Source organism: Manis javanica, chromosome 2 (genome assembly GCF_040802235.1).
Source record: "Manis javanica isolate MJ-LG chromosome 2, MJ_LKY, whole genome shotgun sequence".
NCBI classification, from domain to species: Eukaryota; Metazoa; Chordata; class Mammalia; order Pholidota; family Manidae; genus Manis; species Manis javanica.
Genome location: NC_133157.1, coordinates 87,505,060 through 87,524,433, shown reverse-complemented (window position 1 = coordinate 87,524,433; position 19,374 = coordinate 87,505,060). Strand labels below are relative to the sequence as shown.

The 19,374-nt window shown below is 46.6% G+C and overlaps 1 long non-coding RNA gene across 1 annotated transcript; it reads left to right on the top strand.

Moving 5' to 3' along the window:
- The first annotated feature begins 3,109 nt into the window (after nt 1-3,109).
- On the top strand, nt 3,110-19,159 carry LOC140847734 (uncharacterized). The gene is made up of 2 exons (XR_012127842.1): nt 3,110-4,346; nt 13,194-19,159. It is a non-coding gene; the product is annotated as an uncharacterized lncRNA (long non-coding RNA).
- Nucleotides 19,160-19,374: the final 215 nt, after the last annotated feature.

Sequence of the window (19,374 nt, the reverse complement as noted above, 5' to 3'; positions counted from 1 at the left end):
GAGCTGGCCATGTGAGATGATGTTAATGACACTGACAGAGGAGGCAGAGATGAATTATGGGGCTGGGAGGAGGAAAGGGGCCCTGGTGACATGAGGTGACATTTCTAGGGCATGGATGTTGGTTAGGCTATGGTTAGACAAAGAGGAAAATAAATGGTTTTCAGGCAAGAGAACAGTGTAGCCACAATATGAAAGTAGGAAGACTCCCGTTATGTCCACCAAGCGGCCTGCAAACCAGTACGATCAGAGAGACAAGGAGAACAGTCTGGAAAAACAGCGTTAAGTCAGACAACAGGGAGCAGGCTAAGGCAGGAACTTCATTCATTACAAACTGGACACCTGTCAGAAGGTTTTGAGCCAGGTTCTATCAGATGGGTATCAAACTCCTGAATAAATTTCTGCTCAATTGATCATATTTTGACCACTCTACCGAGCCTATCATTAGCAACAACGTGAGTAGCTAACTCTGTCCTCAATACTTCAACTCCTGTTCATGCAGAGAAACCAGCACAGGCTGCTGCTTGGACCAAGCTCAGCAGCTTGTGACCGGTCGGAAATGCCCCAATGCCCTGAGCAGAGTCAAGCACATTTTATACACTTGTACAAAGAGCACTCCGGAAGCATATCTATGATTCACTTCACAGTATCTTGATGCAAGGCCTGAACAACCACTGTGAAGCTGACAAGACACAAGACTGGGAACTGAAAGCAAATACAGGTTACACACCTCCACGGTTCAATCCTGTGTTTCAATGGAGCACATCCCACTTAAAATGGCCCTATTTTGTTTTTTCTTAAAGAAGAGAAGAATAAGCATGTGCAATACAGTATTTCTACCCGGATCTTCATAACAGCTTTAAATGCCTTGGACATTTTAAATACTGAAGATGCTTCCCCCTCTTACATACTTTTCAATTTATATTATAGAGAAAAATAACAATGTACCAGCAGAAGTTTTTTCTTTTAATAGAAATTATATAATCTAAGCAAAAAAATGCAGGAACAAGAACTTCTACGGGGACAACAAAAAACTGCTAGAAAATTGCAAGAGGAATGACAAATGATCAGAATTTGTATGCAAAGTTGAAAACCTTTCCAGACCACCTGCAAGTAATTTAGTTCCAATGTTTTCTGTTTGATTAAAAAATCCTGTAATCACAGTGGGTTTCTTGGTAGAATGTGGCCTACTCAAAATGGCCCACAGGCCAGAGGGTAGCTTTAAGTAGAACATGGTAGTGAAGGAATCCACACTATCTATAATGCCTGATTGCTAAGAGAAAAACAGTGGTCACACTAAGCTTTATTCATGCTTGGCCATGTTAATGTTTCTTTGTGTCCCTTCAAAGTAAAGGAACACAGAAGAGAATGGCAACAGTGAAAACCTGAAAGCACCTCCAGTTCTGGCACTTCACCAGCACCACCAGCTACATCCACATATCAAGTCAAGACACTCACCTCAGTGAAAGTTGTCAGCTGATCTGTGAAGCCAGTGTGTTGAGCCACCCCATAGGAGACTAGCTTGTAACGTTCTCTTGAATGAGTCACCTGAGGCCTCCCAGTAACTGAGAAGAGCCCAAAGGCTCCTTCCGCAGAGGCCTGGGAGAGGAATTGAGAGCGTTAGACTCTGGGTCCAATCTCTGCCATCTTCCCTGTCTCTGTGTCTCAAATTTCCCTCTCCTTACAAGGACACCAGTCATTATAAGTAGAACCCGCCGTAATCCAATATAACTCTATTTCCAAATAAAGTCACAATCACAGGTTTTGGGTGGACGTGAATTCTGAGGGATAGTATTCAACTCACAACATGATGCAAGTGACAGACACTAAAATAGGGACCTGGCTGAGTCAAGGAATGGTAGAGAACCCTGATTAGACCTGGGGAAGGAAGCAAACCCGGGTTTCTGTTTAGTAACTAATACGTTAAATTATTACCATGTGTAGCCTGAGGACGAAGCTTTAGGGGATTTGGTGGAAAATGTCGGGGTAGTTGGTTGTGTTGGCTACTTCTAAGAAATTCAGTAAAAACTGCAAGGGAAGAGAGAAACTGTAGCCCAGGCTGACCTGCCAGTGCACAGAAATGCAACAGGAGAGTGGCTATAGGGAAAGTGAGAACTCCATGGTCAGGATCCTGACCTGATCCTAATCTACCCACTGTGTACGTGTGATGAGGTAATACTTAGACCACTGAGCTGGTACATGCTTGTATGCCCGTTGGCAATGAGCCATTACTGCTAGTATTGCTGTAAGAAGAGCTCTGCCTGGTGCTAAGAAGGGAGGGAAGTAGGAGAGAGGGGAGCAGAGGCCAAGCCAGGGCAGACATGAGGCTGATGGGGTCCAGTGCTCGGTCTACTGCTGTGAGAATAAAGCTTGGTATGAGCCCCTTGGTGCCCCCAACATTCTGTTGTTGTCATTCAGTCTTACTGAAGCCAGAGGGAACTTGCCCGGAGCTGAAACCCTCACGCAGGACAATACCACACCCCTGTTGTACAAATGGTGACAGTGTAGGCACCCCCTCTCTTCTCCTTCTTACCTGGGTTTATTATCTTGAGCCTTTAGTCTCTTCAGGGACCAAACACTAGCTCCTTATATTGCCCCCAGAACCCAGGGAGCTCAAACTCCCAGAAGAGTCTCCTTAGAGACCAACTCCCAGGGATGTGGGGGAGCAAATATTTCACAGAACCCCAAACTCTATCCTGAGGAATCTCTCCATCCAACCAGTGGTTTTATATCTTTGCGTGGGTCTTGAGCCAAAGACCAGTCGCAAATCTATTTACCATCTCCTTTGCAAGACCCAGAAAGATAAGTAAGCATCACACTTTATTAAATGATGAAAGGGCTTACCATTTTCTGTTTTGTTCTCAACTTTTTGGGATTTAAAGACCAAAGTCTCATATATCATCCTGTTACACATGTTTTTATACCATTAAATATTCCACAATATTCTGTTTACTAATGAATATTGTACTAGTCCCCTTTCAATGGAAATTCAGATTATTTCCAGTTTGAGGTTATTATAAATAATGCTGTGACAATCTTATAGCCAAATCTTTCTACATCTTAATTATTTTAGGGGAAATTTCCAGATATTCACAATTTCAATAGGTATAAAAGACTTAGAAATGTATTTCTTATTGCCAAACTGTCCTTTATGAAGGTTTAGGGATTTAAATTAACACCAGCACCATATGAGAGATTGCTTCCCCAACTGGGATTTTTATTTTTCACTTTTCTTTTTTAAACAAAATTACAGGCAAAAGATATATCTATCTCATTGTGTTTTTCAATGTGCAACTACAAAATTCTTAACTCCAATGACTGAACTGTTTTCAGGCAGCTAAAGTAAAACAAAAGTATCAGGACAAGCAAATTATCCTCACGCCGAGACTCTCAGCTGAAGAATTAGAGTCAAGAAACATGATAATATGGCAGGTGGCTTAAAGGTACCAATTTCAGCAGAGAGAACTATAAGGCACACTCCTTAAACAGGAAATACTGACTCTAACAAACTAAATTTTAAGTGGAATATCTCACACCTTAATGCCTTTTAATAGTCTACTTTAGACTTCTGAGTTTTCTAGTAGTACTCTGCCCGCTTAGCTCGGCCTTTAGGACAACTCAGGTCTTAATAGCTTACTCTTTCATAATCCTGGGACCAATAAATGTTGCCCCAGAACTGAATGATTGGTATAATAACACTTGTCTTTTTATCACCTTTATTTTCCAAAATATATTTTGCCCCTTAACTATGAAACCAAGGTACTCAAGAGTTTACCAGAATCATAATTTCTGAGCTCTGGGAGTGTATACATACTGATTGCTAAACCTGGCTCATTACAAAAAAGAAAAAAAAACCTATTAATATTTGGTCAATAACTCCAACAAGATAAAAGATCTCATTTGTGAAATAATCTTTAAAAGCACAACAGTTACAACTTTTTCCCAGCATTATCCACATCCTCAGTAAAAATACTGCAAGTTATGCTTTTTAATCTTGAAAAAAGTGACAGAACAGCTTCATTGTTGCAAAAAGAGTGACCATCACATAGTTAAGCAGATTTTTAAGGGAAATAGCTCCCCATGAGACAGGTTGGGGAGGGAAAATTGATCAAAACAAAAACATAAGGTGCTAGAAATGTGTTACTTTCTCATTGTTTCACTCTATCCTGTTGTTTTGTAGTGAAAATTTGCAGGTTTCTTGTTCAACAAGTAATCACTATGTATACACCTTTTGTTTAGAAGAGAGTGGTGAATAAAAGGATCTGGAAATATCCCAATCCGATGGCCTGCTCAGTAAACAAGAGTGCATCAGTCAACAGCCCCAGGCTTCTTCATAATCCATCAGCTCGGTAAGTGGGGTATTATTAGAATTACACTTTAAAAATTTCTTGGTCCTATTTTATTTTTTTACATTTTACATTAAAAACATAAAGACACGTACTAAAATTGTATAAAAATTCATTTTGCAGAGGTCTGATACCTCAGCAAATCCTGCAAGCCTGACTCTTAAATTCCATCAGCTTCTTCTCTTTGTTAAAGGTCCTTGATTGTTTCCATTTGGAATTTTCTAACTTGCCCCTGCTGGCTTCTTACTGCCCCTTCTTGTGTTTTTGTGGAATCCTAAAGAGGAAGCCAGCAACATCATTGCCGAGAGTGCAAAGACCTTTTGAAAGTCTAAAGCTTTTCTACCTGTTGGATTCTCCCTGAGGAGGACGCCACCCCAATTCACTCACGAAAGGCGTCTCTTGATGCAACAAGCAAGAGGAATTTATTCAGGAACCAGCTAGCTGGGGTCCAAGCATCAGCCCGACACAGCGGGTCTCAACAAGGACCCTGAACACACAAAGCCAGAAGGTTTTATAGCATTTTCAAAGGGGGCAACATTTTCCACAATCACAATACAGTGTTTTTTCATAGACACATAAATCTTTGGCTGGGGCCACATCCTGGGGTCTGGTTAGATAAGATTACCTTCGGAATGTTTAGGGTGGTTCTAGCAAGATAAGCTTGGTGTGTATGATTAACTGATTTGAGGTCAGCTAACTAAAGGTCACTACATTTAACACTGGCTGACTAACTTGTTTTTCAAGATTCTAATAATTTTCCTCCTTCTAGGTTAGGGAGTGGTATTTAAGCCTTTAAGATGGCTGTACTTATGCTAACTTATGATTTTTCAGATCCTACATTTCCCCACTTCTCTTTAGGGGCATTCCAATCATGGAATGTTTGTATCTTCTTGTGGGGTGAGTGAATGATATTGTTGCCTCAACATCAGTACATGAACAGCACTCACTCTTTCTCTAACAAAAGTTATCAGCCGATTTAATATGCAGGGTCTTAAAGTGAGGAGCAACACAAGGATGAGTAAGGGCCCAGCCAGAGTGGATATCAGGGTTGTAAACCACGGGGATCTAGTGAACCAAGATTCAAATAGCCCTTGGCCGGCTTCCCGTTCTTTCTTTCTCTGGTCTAGCCTTTCCCTAAGCTTTGACATTGAATCTCTTACTATTCTGGAATGATCTGCATAAAAGCAGCATTCTTCTTTTAAAGCTGCACACAGTCCTCCTTCTTTTAGGAACAGCAGATCCAGCCCTCGTCTATTCTGCAAGACTACCTCAGAGAGGGAAGTCAGAGATTCTTCAAGTTTTGTAATGGACTGCTCTATGGCCTTTAAGTCTTCATCAATAGCTGTCCTTAGTCCTTCATAATGTTGGTTCCCTTGGACAATAGCGGCTGCCCCCGTTCCCACTCCGGCTGCGACTCCTATCCCTAACAACACGGCTAAGGTCAGCGAGACCGGCTCTCTCTTATATCTATGCCTAGGTTCAAATTCAGCTACGAATGAGAGATCATCATGATACATCAACCTGGGCACCAGCTGAACCATGATACAGAAATCGTGGGAGGAGTTGAAGGCAGAAGTAGAGACACATGGGGTCACTCCAGTATTACAAGCTCACCATCCCTCGGGAGGAGGGACTAGATACTCATTTTCACCTGAGGAGGTTACAGCTATGGTTTCATTACACAAAGCTTTATGGGTGGGGGGAACTGTACCTAAACCTCTTCCTCTTCCAGTCACTTCAGTCAGAGTTAGTTTCCTATGGCTCCCCCAGCTACAGATCTCGTGACGGGTCGTCCTGTTAAAACTGCCCAACAATCCTAATCCTTCATAATAAGGCGGCCCAGAAGAGAAACACAACCAACAGGATTCAGTAGTTTTAGGATTGGTGGTGTTTAAGGCCTGAAAAGCCCCTTCAAGGAGGTTGAGAAGGCGTTGTCCTGTGCTAGGAAAAGGGGTAACTTGGCCAAGAGTGGAGACAGAGGGAGTGGTGGTAGAGTCCACAGGTGGGGCTAGGGTCTGCTCGGGGGCTGGGGCTGGGAGACGCGGCCGATCCCGCAGGACAACGTTGGGTCCCACTGGGATAGCCGGGAGAGTCTCTACTTTAAGCCTGAGCATGAACAAGACTCCATTATCATAGCCACTCTGGTAGAGTCTTAGTCCCCATGTAAGCCCTTTTTCCCAGTTTGTTGCCCTTTTTCCTGCATCTGTGAAGGAGATGTCAATAAGATTGCAGGTGGGATTAGTCCTGCATTGGGCACGAGTGGCACCCCGTTGGATTTTTATGAGGCCTGGAGGAGGTCTCCCTGCACTTCCTGTCAGCCAATGGCATGACCCTGTCTGCTCACAACCCTAATTTTTACAAAAAAAATCTGTCTGCCCACCACACTGTGAGACCTCGGCATCAGTTGAGGGGGCCGGGCATACATAAAAGCAGGTACTTTGGATCTCTTTCATAGTCCCAGGGCCCCAATGCACTGTATAATCCCGAGTGCCACATCCGGGTACCCCAACTTTATCTTCGTACCAGGGGTCTTGTTTGAAAAGAGTGCATATATCTACAGTGAGGGTAGGCCACCAGGTTCCCTTAGGGTGTTGTCCTGTTAACTGGACTACTACTTGGCGGGAAGCTGGGGTAATGATTTGCCATGTCAGTAACCTGGGTTCATGAGGGTTAGGGTTCTGGTGGGTTGGAGGTAGCAGGAACATCAGAATCACTAATAACAGAGTTCTTTCTACACAAGCGAAGCTTAAGGGTTTTATCAGTCCGAGTTACTCGCCAGTCCGGGTCCAGTGGGGGTGCCTTCTTTAGATGTGAAGCGTGTATCCAGGAGGAGACGCTGTCCACTTTCACGGCTGTGGGAGTAGTCAGGAGGACGATGAAAGGTCCCTTCCACCGTGGCTCGAGGTTTCCTGTCTGGTGTCTTCTCACGTAGACAGGGTCTCCCACCTGGAACTGGTGAGGTACTGAGAGGTCCTCTGGCCGATAGGCTTCCTTAATGGAGGCCCACACCTCTTTCTGCACAGCCTCCAAGGCTCGTAACCTTTCAAGCAAAAACTTATTAGTTGCACACTCGGGGAATGTATGAAGATGTGCTGATTGGAGCGGGGCCGGGGCCCCAAACATTATTTCAAAGGGTGTTAGTCCAAAGCGGCCGGGAGTGTTCCTGACTCTAAACAGGGTGAAGGGAAGGAGGACTAACCAATCACATAAGCCAGTCTCTATGGACAATTTAGTCAAGGTCTCTTTTAGAGTTCTGTTCATCCTTTCTACCTGTCCTGAGCTCTGGGGCCTGTATGCACAATGCAATTTCCAATCTGTCCCCAGGATCTTGGCCAATCCCTGACTTACCTGGGCAACAAAGGCAGGGCCGTTGTTGGAGCCGATTACCTTTGGGATCCCAAACCTGGGAAATATTTCTTCAAGGATCTTTTTAGACACCGTCTGAGCTGTCTCAGTTTTGGTGGGGAACGCCTCTGTCCATCCTGAAAATGTGTCTAGGAAAACTAGAAGGTACTTATATCCATACTTAGCAGGCTTAATTTCAGTGAAGTCAACTTCCCAATAAGCTCCTGGGCGATCTCCTCGAAGTCTTTTCCCGGATATTGCTTGATTTTTGCTCACGTTTACTAATTGACAGGGAACACAATTTTTTACAACCTCGTCAGTCAATTTTCCTAATCTAATAACATGATAAGGGGAGTCTCGAACCATGGTCTTTAGGTTTTTTGCTCCCAAATGTGTCAATTGATGTAATTGCCTTAAGTATTCTTCTGCCTCTCTCTGGGGCAGGACAACTTTCCCTTTTTCAGACTTGTATATCTCTTGGGGCGAGGAATTTTTGAACCCTAATTTGTTTATACAAGCGAGGTCTTCAGGTGTATACTGGAAGCTCTTAATGTGGGTGGCTTCCGGATACACTTGGAGGGGTAAAATGCTCATTCCCTGAGCTGCTTGCTTTGCAGCTTGGTCCGCCCTCCGGTTTCCTCGAGCTATTGGAGAGTCATCTTTCTGATGTCCAGGGCAATGTATTATCGCTACTTCCTTAGGCTTATGGATGGCTTCTAACAAATCTAAAATTTCTTGTTTGTTTTTAACATCTTTCCCGGCAGAAGTTAACAGCCCTCTCTGTCTATAAATAGCCCCGTGTATATGAGCGGTGGCAAAGGCGTATCGGCTGTCAGTGTAGACGTTAAGTCTCTTACCTTCTGCCATCCTTAGAGCCTGAGTCAGGGCGATGAGTTCTGCTCGCTGTGCAGAAGTGCCCATTGGGAGTCCACTGGCCCACACGATCCGGTCATCATCTACTACTGCAGCTCCAGCCATTCTCTTACCATCCATGATGTAACTGCTCCCGTCTGTATACCAAGTCAGGAGTCCCTGTCCTCCTAAGGGCTGATTTTGTAAATCCCGGCGGGTCCCTGTCTCCTCAGCCAGGATTTCCTGGCAGGTATGGAGCACTTCCTTCCCCGAATCGGGGAGCAGAGTGGCCGGGTTTAGGATGGCAGGGGGGGCAAACTCTACACGATCACGATTCAGGAGTAAGGTTTGGTAGTGAGTCATTCTGGCATTCGACACCCATCTCTCGGGTGGCTGCCAGATTACACTTTCCAACGCATGTGGAGCAACCACAGTGAGTTTCTGTCCCAGTGTCAGTTTGTCAGAATCTTTAACCAAGAGGGCCACGGCCGCCACTACTCTCAAACAGGCAGGCCATCCGCTACTCACTGGGTCCAATTTCTTTGACAAGTAGGCGACAGGTCTCTTCCAAGGTCCCCATTGTTGGGTCAACACTCCCCGAGCCAGTCCGCTCCGTTCATCCACAAAAAGGACGAACGGCTTAGTCACATCTGGCAAGGCCAGAGCGGGTGCCGACAGGAGGGCCTTCTTGATATCATCAAAGGCCTGCTGTTGTTCAGGTCCCCAAACAAACGGGGCTTCCCCTTTGGTTAGGGGATACAGGGGGGGCGGCTAAGGTGGCATATCCGGGTATCCACAGTCTACAAAACCCTGCCATCCCCAGAAACTCGCGAACTTGGCGCGGAGTAGTGGGAACCGGGATCTGCGCCACAGTCTGCTTTCGGGCTTCAGTAAGCCACCTTTTCCCCTCTCTCAGGGAATATCCCAAATAAGTCACTTGTTGTTGGCAGATCTGTGCCTTTTTGGCAGATGCCCTATACCCCAATTTAGCAAGTTCAGTCAAAAGGGCTCCAGTGGCCTCTTGGCAGGCTTCCTGAGTAGGGGCTGCTATCAGTAAGTCATCAACATATTGTAATAAAGTTACCTGTGGGTTGGAGGCTCGGTAAAAGGCCAAGTCCTGATGTAAAGCCTCGTCGAAGAGGGTGGGTGAATTCTTGAATCCTTGTGGCAAGCGAGTCCAGGTCAATTGTCCAGTAGTTCCTGTGGAGGGGTCTTTCCATTCAAAAGCAAACAGCGGTTGGCTACTCTGGTGCAGGCGCAAACAAAAGAAGGCGTCTTTTAAATCTAAGACTGTATACCAGGTGTTTTCCGGGGCCAGAGAGCTTAACAGGTTATAAGGGTTCGGCACAGTGGGATGAATGTCCTGTATCCTCTTATTAACTTCTCTTAAATCTTGCACTGGTCGATAATCTCCTGTTCCCGCTTTCTTTACAGGCAGCAAGGGAGTGTTCCATGGGGATTTACATTTTACTAATATCCCCTGCTCTATGAGCCTCTGGATATGGGGCCTAATTCCATCTCTGGATTCTTTACTCATTGGATATTGTCTCACAGTTACTGGTGAGGCTGAGGCTTTCAATTCTATGACCACCGGGGGCTGGTTTACAGCGAGCTCCATACCCGCCGTCTCCGCCCAGGCCCCCAGAAACTGGTTAAGCCACCCCTGACTAACTCGGGAGGGTCCTGGTTCCTTAAAAAGGCAGTACTTGTCTTCTAATCTTATGGACAGAATACTTAGGCCCAAAGGTTTTTTCTCTCGATCAGTCACTCGGGTATCTTCAGCCTGAAAGGATATTTGGGCCCCAACTTTGGTCAAGATGTCTCTTCCTAACAAGGGTGTGGGGCATTCCGGTATGACAAGGAATGAGTGGTTTACTTGTCCCACTCCTAAGTCCACTGTTCTTTGAGTAGTCCATGCATATTGTTTCTGGCCCGTGGCCCCAAACACCCAAGACTTTTTGCCAGAAAGAGGGCCTCTAGCTTGGGTCAGTACAGAATGTTGAGCACCGGTATCCACCAGAAACTCAACGGGTTGCCCCTCCACCTTCAGGGTTACCCTAGGCTCGGGGAGGGGCTCCGAGCCCCGTCTTCCCTAATCCTCATCTTCCAGCAGAGACAACACCTTCTTCGGAGATCCCCGCGGTGGTTTCTTAGGGCATTCTTTCACCCAATGCCCCTTTTCCTTGCAGTACGCACACTGATCTTTATCCAAAGGAGGTCAGTTGCCCAGGGACCCTGCCTTACTAGTTCTACCACTAGAGGGCGGGGGTCCCTTACTTTCTACTACTGCGGCCAAGATCTTTGTTAAATTTCTCTCATGCTTCCTGTCCCTCTTTTCCTCTTTACTTTCCCTTTCCTTTTCCTTCCTTAATTCCTTCTCTTCCTCAGTCTCTCTCTTATGATAAACTTTCTCAGCTTCTTTCACCAAGTCCCTCAGTGACAAGTCCTGTAAGCCTTCTAGTCTCTGAAGTTTTCTAATATCAGGTGCTGATTGCCCGATAAAGGCAAGAGTCACTGAAGCACTGTGCTCCTCAGAAGTGGGGTCAAAAGGAGTATACCGCCTGAAGGCTTCTATCAGGCGTTCTAAGAACACTGCGGGTGCCTCAGCGGCTCCCTGACTAACCTCTCTTACCTTGGCCAAATTGGTGGGGCGCCTTGCGGCCCCGCGAAGACCTGCCACCAGAGCCTGGCGATAGATGGTTAGTCGCTCCCTACCTTCTGGAGAATTAAAGTCCCAATTGGGTCTGGTCAGCGGGAACCCCCTTTCTATATCATGAGGGAGTTGCGATGGTCGTCCGTCAGTCCCAGGCACGTTTTTTTGCGCCTCCAGGAGGATCCTTTCTCTTTCTTCCGTGGTGAAGAGTACCTGTAAGAGCTGCTGACAATCATCCCAAGTGCGCTGGTGAGAGAACATCAGGGACTCTGTCAGTCCCATTAGTCTCTGAGGTTCCTCCAAAAAAGGAGGGTGGTTAGCTTTCCAATTGTATAAATCAGCAGAGGAGAATGGCCAATATTGCAGAGGTTGGAAAGGCGGGTCCCCCTCTTCCCCAAGGATGGGAACTCCATAAGACCGGAGAGGAAAAATACCCGGTGGGTCCAAGGGGGCCCCTCGGCAGCGCCGAGTTCCCTGGGCAGGTCCCGGAGCCGGCTCCACTGCCTCAGCACCAGGGGCTGGTGGTTCCGGGGGTGCCGGGGCTGGCAGTGCCGGGGCCGGGGGTGCCAGGGCCAGGGGTGCCAGGGCTGGGGGTGCCATAGGGGCATGAGGATAGGGAGGGGGATCATCAACCATAAGCAAATCTTGAGTGTCAGGGTGAACTTTAGCAGTTTCTTTTTCCTTGCTCTGGGGTCGGGTCTGGGCAGCTAAAACTCGAGGGCCCGTTTTCTTCTGCACCCAGGGCTTTACCCAGGGCGGTGGGTTATTCACCAACTCCTGCCAGACTACAATATAGGGTTGCTGATCCAGGTGTCCTTGAGGCGAGTCCTGGAAGACAATGGCTTTTACTGCTAATAAAGTGGGGAGATCAAAAGTCCCCTCCGAGGGCCACCCAACATTGAAGGTGGGCCATTCGGAGGTACAGAAAGTCTGCCATGGTCCCTTTTTTACTTCTACTGACAAGTTATGCGCTCTCGCTCTGACTTCCGTCCAATGATCTAACGTCAGGCTAAGGGGGGTCGTCACTGTCTGTCCCATTGTCAGTATAACAATAATCAGGCACGTAAAAGACACAGAAAACAGAGACACACACAAATTAGACACACAGCGGCCGCTTTTTGTTTTTCTCAGATTTTCAAACAGAAACCGAAAGGAATCGGAGGGTTGATACTCCTGGCGCCCAAAAATCAACCCTATCTCATCAGGTTCACTTTGCCGGAAAAACAGACGAGAGGCTACCAGGCGTCCCTGGCCCTCCAACCTCCCCGAGGCATCCCCCAGGGTTGCAGCCTGCGGTGCTCCAAGTACGTCTACCGACCGCAGTCTCAACCCCTTTATGGGATCGGGACAGCTGCCAGACAACGGGTACCCTTTCAGAATTCTGACCGGTCTCACTGAAAAACAGAAAACAGAACACAGACAACCCAAGGCACCACTAACCTTACCTCTTCCTCCAAGAACGGCTTCGGGAGTGAAGCGGGGTGAGCGCACGATCCCGGAGGAACCCCCAAATGTTGGATTCTCCCTGAGAAGGACGCCGCCCCAATTCACTCACGAAAGGCGTCTCTTGATGCAACAAGCAAGAGGAATTTATTCAGGAACCAGCTAGCTGGGGTCCAAGCATCAGCCCGACACAGCGGGTCTCAACAAGGACCCTGAGCACACAAAGCCAGAAGGTTTTATAGCATTTTCAAAGGGGGCAACATTTTCTGCCGGAGACCAAAAGGGCCCACACCCACAAGATGGCGGATTTCCTGCTTCTTTTCCGGGTTTACTATTCCCGCCAGTACCCACCAAGACCCAATCACCCTTGTACACATTCCTGCTAGCACCACCTGGTGACCAATCATCTTCTGACCCTCCCCTTCCTTGCTGACTTGTATAAATTAAGCCTGCTGCAAATAAACTGCGCCAGCTTGATCAGACATCCTGTCTTGCTGGTCGTTCTTTGTGTCCCTTGCTTGTTCATTTCTGCAGGCGTCGCTTGTTCATTTCTGCAGGCGTCTCTGGCTACACTCCACGTTAATCCCGCGGGACGGGACAACTGGCGCCCAACGTGGGGCACCCCGGGACTCCTGCTGAAACGTCTGCTCGGAAGCCCTGGCCAGGCATTCATTTGAGTCACCGCACGGGTATTGACCTGATGTCGACTCTGCATGGAGAAGGATCACTGCGGCTCACCCGTCCATAATACAGATCCTTGAGAGGTGAGTAGACGAATCCCCCAAGCAAGATTCCAAACAACCTCTTGGGTGTTCAGCAGTCCGTTTGATCTTATCACTTCCCTCCAGTTTGCTGCCGCGATTTATTCCTTGTTTTGTTCACTGGTTGTTCCTCTCTGAAAACCTTGTGTTTACTTTGGGCTAACGGTCGTTCACCTCGAAGGCATACCCAGGGGACTCCGACTCCAGAGTCCCTGCCCTAGAGGGTCCGAGCAGGCGGATTGTACCTGCCGACTGTCCTACGTAAACAAGGGCTCGTCTGAGCTGATGAGAGTAGCTCCAGTGTTTCAGGACATTGATGTAGTTGCGGCTAAATTGGAGGAAAGGATTCAAATTTATACAGTGCAAGGGTTGCAGCCATAGTGATGGGCAACTCTCTGAACTCCCATGAAGTTTTCCTTACTGGACTCAAGGAGTCCCTCAGGACACGAGGAATTAGGGTTAAAAGAAAAGACCTTAGGTATTTTTTTACTTTTATCCATGAGACTTGTCCCTAGTTTCCCCTAGAGGGCAGCTGTTACCAATTACGGCCCCGTAGCTCCTTTCACATTGGCGTTAATTGAAAGCCTGAGTGATCGGTGGCTGATCCCTAATGACTGGCTTTCTCTAGCCCGAGCTGCTTTGTCAGGAGGAGAGTATGTCTTATGGCGTACTGATTTTGTTGAGAACTGCCGTGAGACCGCGCAGCGCAATAGTGAAAGTAAAACCTCGCGCTCATGGACAAGAGATAAGCTTCTTGGGCGAAGTCCCTATGAAACAAACGAAGCCCAAGCAGCCTTCCCCCCAGGTCTCCTAGCTCAAGTCCAAAATGCAGCCCTTAAAGCATGGCGACGCCTCCCTCCCAAAGGCTCCGCCACTACCTCCCTAGCAAAAATCCGCCAAGGACCTGACGAACCTTACAGTGATTTCATTAGTCGCCTAACTGATGCTGCTGAGCGACTAGTTGGGGGAGGAGAAACAGAAAGTGCCTTTGCTAGGTTAAACACCTAGCTTATGAAAATGCTAATCTGTCCTGCCAAGAAACTATAAGACCCCATCGTTGTGGCAGTCTCACTGATTATATTAAACTTTGTTCAGGTATAGGTACCTCCCATGCAATTGGATTGGCCATAGGAATGGCACTTAAAGATATCAGAATAGATAGTAATAAACAAAAAACTTGCTTTAATTGCAAACAACCAGGACATTTTGCTCGCCAGTGCCAGGCAGAGACTCAGCCTCACCCGCCTCGCACTTCCCTGCCTCATACACCCCTGCCTCGTACTCCCCCCAAAACCCTATGCCCTCGATGTCGGCGTGGTTTCCATTGGGCTAATGAGTGCCGTTCTAAAACGAATATTGAAGGTACCCCCCTCCCGCCACTCCAGGGAAACTCCCAGAGGGGCCAGCCCCTGGCCCCACTACTGAATACGAACCAAGGGGCTATCAGGTTCGTTCCCCAAGCTCAACAGCAAATCCTCCCTGCGCAAGCATCAGCTCCCTCTCCCGTGCCACCCCAGGAAGCGCAGGCTTGGACCTCTGTTCCGCCACCGACACAATATTAGTACCCGATCAAGGTATTCAGTTGCTCCCCACAGAAACCTATGGACCCTTACCCTCCAATACCTTTGGTCTAATATTAGGACGGGGGAGCTCTACATTAGCTGGCCTTCATATTGTACCAGGAGTTATTGATAATGATTATACAGGACAAATTACCCCCCTAGCTTCTGCTCCGACAGGCCCAATATCTATTTACAAAGGAAAAAGAATAGCCCAACTCCTATTGCTCCCGTTAGACTTAACAAACAAAAGTTACAATAACAATTTTAGATTGAATGCTGCCTTTGGTTCCTCTGATGCTTATTGGGTGCAACAAATTACCACTGAACGGCCATTGTTAACCCTACAATTGGATGGCAAGTCCTTTGAAGGTTTAGTGGATACAGGAGCAGATGCTACAGTAATATCAGCCCAACAGTGGCCTCCCAGTTGGCCCTGCAGTACGTCCATAACCCATCTCAAAGGCATTGGTCAATCTACTAACCCAAAGCAAAGTTCTAAGATCTTAATTTGGAAGGATAAGGAGGGAAATTCAGGACAAGTCCAACCTTACATAGTCGCTGGATTGCCCATTAATCTATGGGGCCGTGACATTCTATCCCAATTGAAGCTCGTCATGGCCAGCCCAAATGACATAATTGCCCGACAAATGCTTAATCAAGGCTATCTGCCTGGCCAAGGTTTAGGAAAATACAGTCAAGGCATAAAAGAACCCCTTACTGTTATACCCAAGAATGACCGTTTCACATATTCTGTTACAACCGATGCAGTTACCAAAGCTAGCCAATATCATGCTCTTCACCATGTGAATGCTCATACTCTTCGGCTTTTATTTAAACTCACCAGAGAACAAGCTAGGCAGATTGTTAAAAATTGTTCAGGGTGTGTTACCTCACTGCCCCTCCCCCATTTAGGAGTCAACCCGAGAGGTTTACTCCCTAATGAGATCTGGCAAATGGATGTTACCCATATTCCTGAGTTTGGAGCTCTTAAATATACCCATGTGACTATCGATACTTACAGTGGTTTTATATTTGCCACCCTTCACAGTGGGGAAGCCACTAAGAATGTCATAGCCCATGTTCTTCAATGCATTACTGTTATTGGTAAGCCTCAGACTATTAAAACAGACAATGGACCTGGATACACTTCGCAAGCGTTCCAAAATTTTTGTCACCAATTTCAAATCAAGCATATCACTGGTATCCCGTACAACCCCCAAGGACAAGGAATAGTCGAGCGGGCCCATCAGACAATAAAGAATACTATTAACAAACTTAAAACCAACACAGTGTACCCTATAAGAGGCTCTCCAAAAAACCTCCTTAATCACGCTTTATTTACACTCAATTTTTTACAAATAGATAACCACAATAAGTCAGCCGCCGACAGGTTGTGGCACCAAGAAACAAAAACCCAATTTGCAGAAGTCCTATGGAAAGATCCTTTAACTTTTAAATGGCATGGTCCCGACCCAGTTCTTATCTGGGGTAGAGGTCACGCCTGTGTTTATGATACACAGGGAAACGGACCTCGATGGTTACCCGAACGCCTTGTTAAACCCATCAATACTTCTTCAAAACGAAATTGTAATAATTCAATACATTCCAGGGAGGAGAATCCACCCTGAGAACAGTTTTTCCTTGCCTTTCAGGGAGAAGACAAATATTCATCATCATTGGACAAGGTAAGCCCATCTGACCTTTGTTAGCACAGTTGTAGGCCCACTACCAGTGATCTTGCCTATTTTCATTTAAACCCTAAAACGTCATCATGTCTACTACCCATTCCCTTATCGCTACTGTAATAGTCACTGTTGTCCTAGGAGGGTTTGGACCCCCTCCAAATAAGGAAGAACTCCTCATTCAGCTGTATGGAAGCCCTTGTGATTGTAAGGGAGGAGTGATGGATTTAGAACCTAGCCTGAGAGGACATACACAAATAACATCTCAAGGGACAAAATATTTACCTGGTCAAATTATTACCAGAAGACCCGTAGACTGCCAAGACAAACTAGCATACCTCACAGCAGATATCTCTGCATCTGGAGTGGGTTGGACTCCCCAGTCTTGGAAATGTGTAAGAAAACCCAAAATTATACCTACAATTGATGGCAAACCAGGGCCTTGTCCCAACCCCTGCCAAAAGGCCACTGCAGTACACTCTACCTGTTACCGCACTGTCCAACAGTGCACCAGTGCCGATGGCAAAGAATATCTAACAGCCATCTTACAAAATGGTTATGCTGGTTCCTTTGGAGGCGAGTATGACTATAGCAACCCCCGAGGACATTCTAAATATGCTCAAGCCTCCTGTCATGGTAAACTTGGCAAGGCGACCTGCTGGCCACTGCAAGCCCCAATCCACATATCTGATGGTGGTGGACCAACAGATCAGGTGAGAGAAGCCCAAGTTCAAAAGAAAATTGAAAAAATTATCAAAGAAATATACCCTCCCCTAGAGTATCACCCTCTAGCCTTGCCCAAGTCTCGTGGCATAGATCTTGACACCCAGACTGCTGATATTCTAAAAGCCACCCATAGCGCACTAAACGCTACTAATCCCAGCCTTGCTGAAAATTGCTGGCTATGCATGACCCTTGGTACGCCTATGCCCCTCGCAATTCCCACTAACGCTACCACTACACTGCCAGAACAGAATTGTACTCTTAACTCACCCTTTAGAGTACAGCCTGTAGGATTTAACACATCCCTATGCATACAAAAGCAGCCCCAGAATAATAGTGATGATGTGAACGTAGGATTTGCCTCTTTCACAAATTGCTCCCAAGTTTCTAATTATTCCTCAGCTCTCTGCCCCGCTATTGGACAAGTTTTTATCTGTGGAGGAAACCTGGCCTTCACTGCCTTACCCTCAAATTGGACTGGGTTATGTGTGCAAGCCAGTATTCTCCCAGATATTGATATTATCCCAGGAGAAGAACCTATCCCCATACCCAGCTTTGAGTATATGGCAGGGCATTCACGCTCTAAAAGAGCCATCCAGCTTATCCCAATCCTAGTAGGCCTCGGGATTACTACCGCAATGGCCACAGGAACAGCAGGGGCAGGAATAGCCATACATTCCTACCATAAGTTATCCCATCAATTAATTAATGATGTTCAAACACTCTCAGGAACAATCAATGATCTCCAGGACCAAATTGACTCACTTGCAGAGGTAGTTTTGCAAAATCGTCGAGGTTTAGATCTCCTCACAGCAGAACAGGGAGGTATCTGTTTAGCTTTGCAGGAAAAATGCTGCTTCTACGCCAACAAGTCAGGCATTGTTCGGGATAAGATAAAGATTCTCCAAGAAGATCTCGAGAGAAGAAGGAAAGAACTCCAGAAGAACCCTCTTTGGACAGGATTGAATGGACTCCTCCCGTACCTCCTTCCTATATTAGGCCCTCTTTTAGGATTACTACTGGTACTTTCTTTCGGCCCCTGGGCTTTCCAAAAACTTACAATGTTAGTCAAACAGCAAATTGACTCCCTCATAGCAAAGCCCATCCAAGTTCATTATCACCGCCTTGCCTTAGCCGATCAAGGTATGAATCTTTACATAGAGCCCTAAGCCGGCAATAAAATGAATCAGGAAGGAGCTATGTCAAGGTTTTTTGTCCTGTCCCTTGACAACATCTCTGGGCAATTAGGCGGGTAGTCAATGACGGGTAATTAAGAGGTTGTACCTGCAGAAATACAGGACAGACATAAGACCTCTGGTAAAAATAACAGGGGCCGATCTAATACTGGGGCAAGCTCCTATTTATATAGGCCGATCCAGTATTAGGGCAAGCTCCCCTGAAGACACCAGGCCGACTCCGAAAAGAGGCAAGCTCCTGAAAACAGAGGCCAGGTACTAAACCTCTAGACCTAAGACAGGCACCGTCTACCCAGTAGATAAATAGCTCCAAGTTCCTGTCCCAACCCCTCCTAAAAGAATAGAAAAGGAGGAGACGCCGGAGACCAAAAGGGCCCACACCCACAAGATGGAGGATTTCCTGCTTCTTTTCCGGGTTTACTATTCCCGCCAGTACCCACCAAGACCCAATCACCCTTGTACACATTCCTGCTAGCACCACCTGGTGACCAATCATCTTCTGACCCTCCCCTTCCTTGCTGACTTGTATAAATTAAGCCTGCTGCAAATAAACTGCGCCAGCTTGATCAGACATCCTGTCTTGCTGGTCGTTCTTTGTGTCCCTTGCTTGTTCATTTCTGCAGGCGTCTCCGGCTACACTCCACGTTAATCCCGCGGGACGGGACAATTTTCCACAATCACAATACAGTGTTTTTTCATAGACACATTAATCTTTAGCTGGGGCCACATCCTGGGGTCTGGTTAGATAAGATTACCTTCGGAATGTTTAGGGTGGTTCTAGCAAGATAAGCTTGGTGTGTATGATTAACTGATT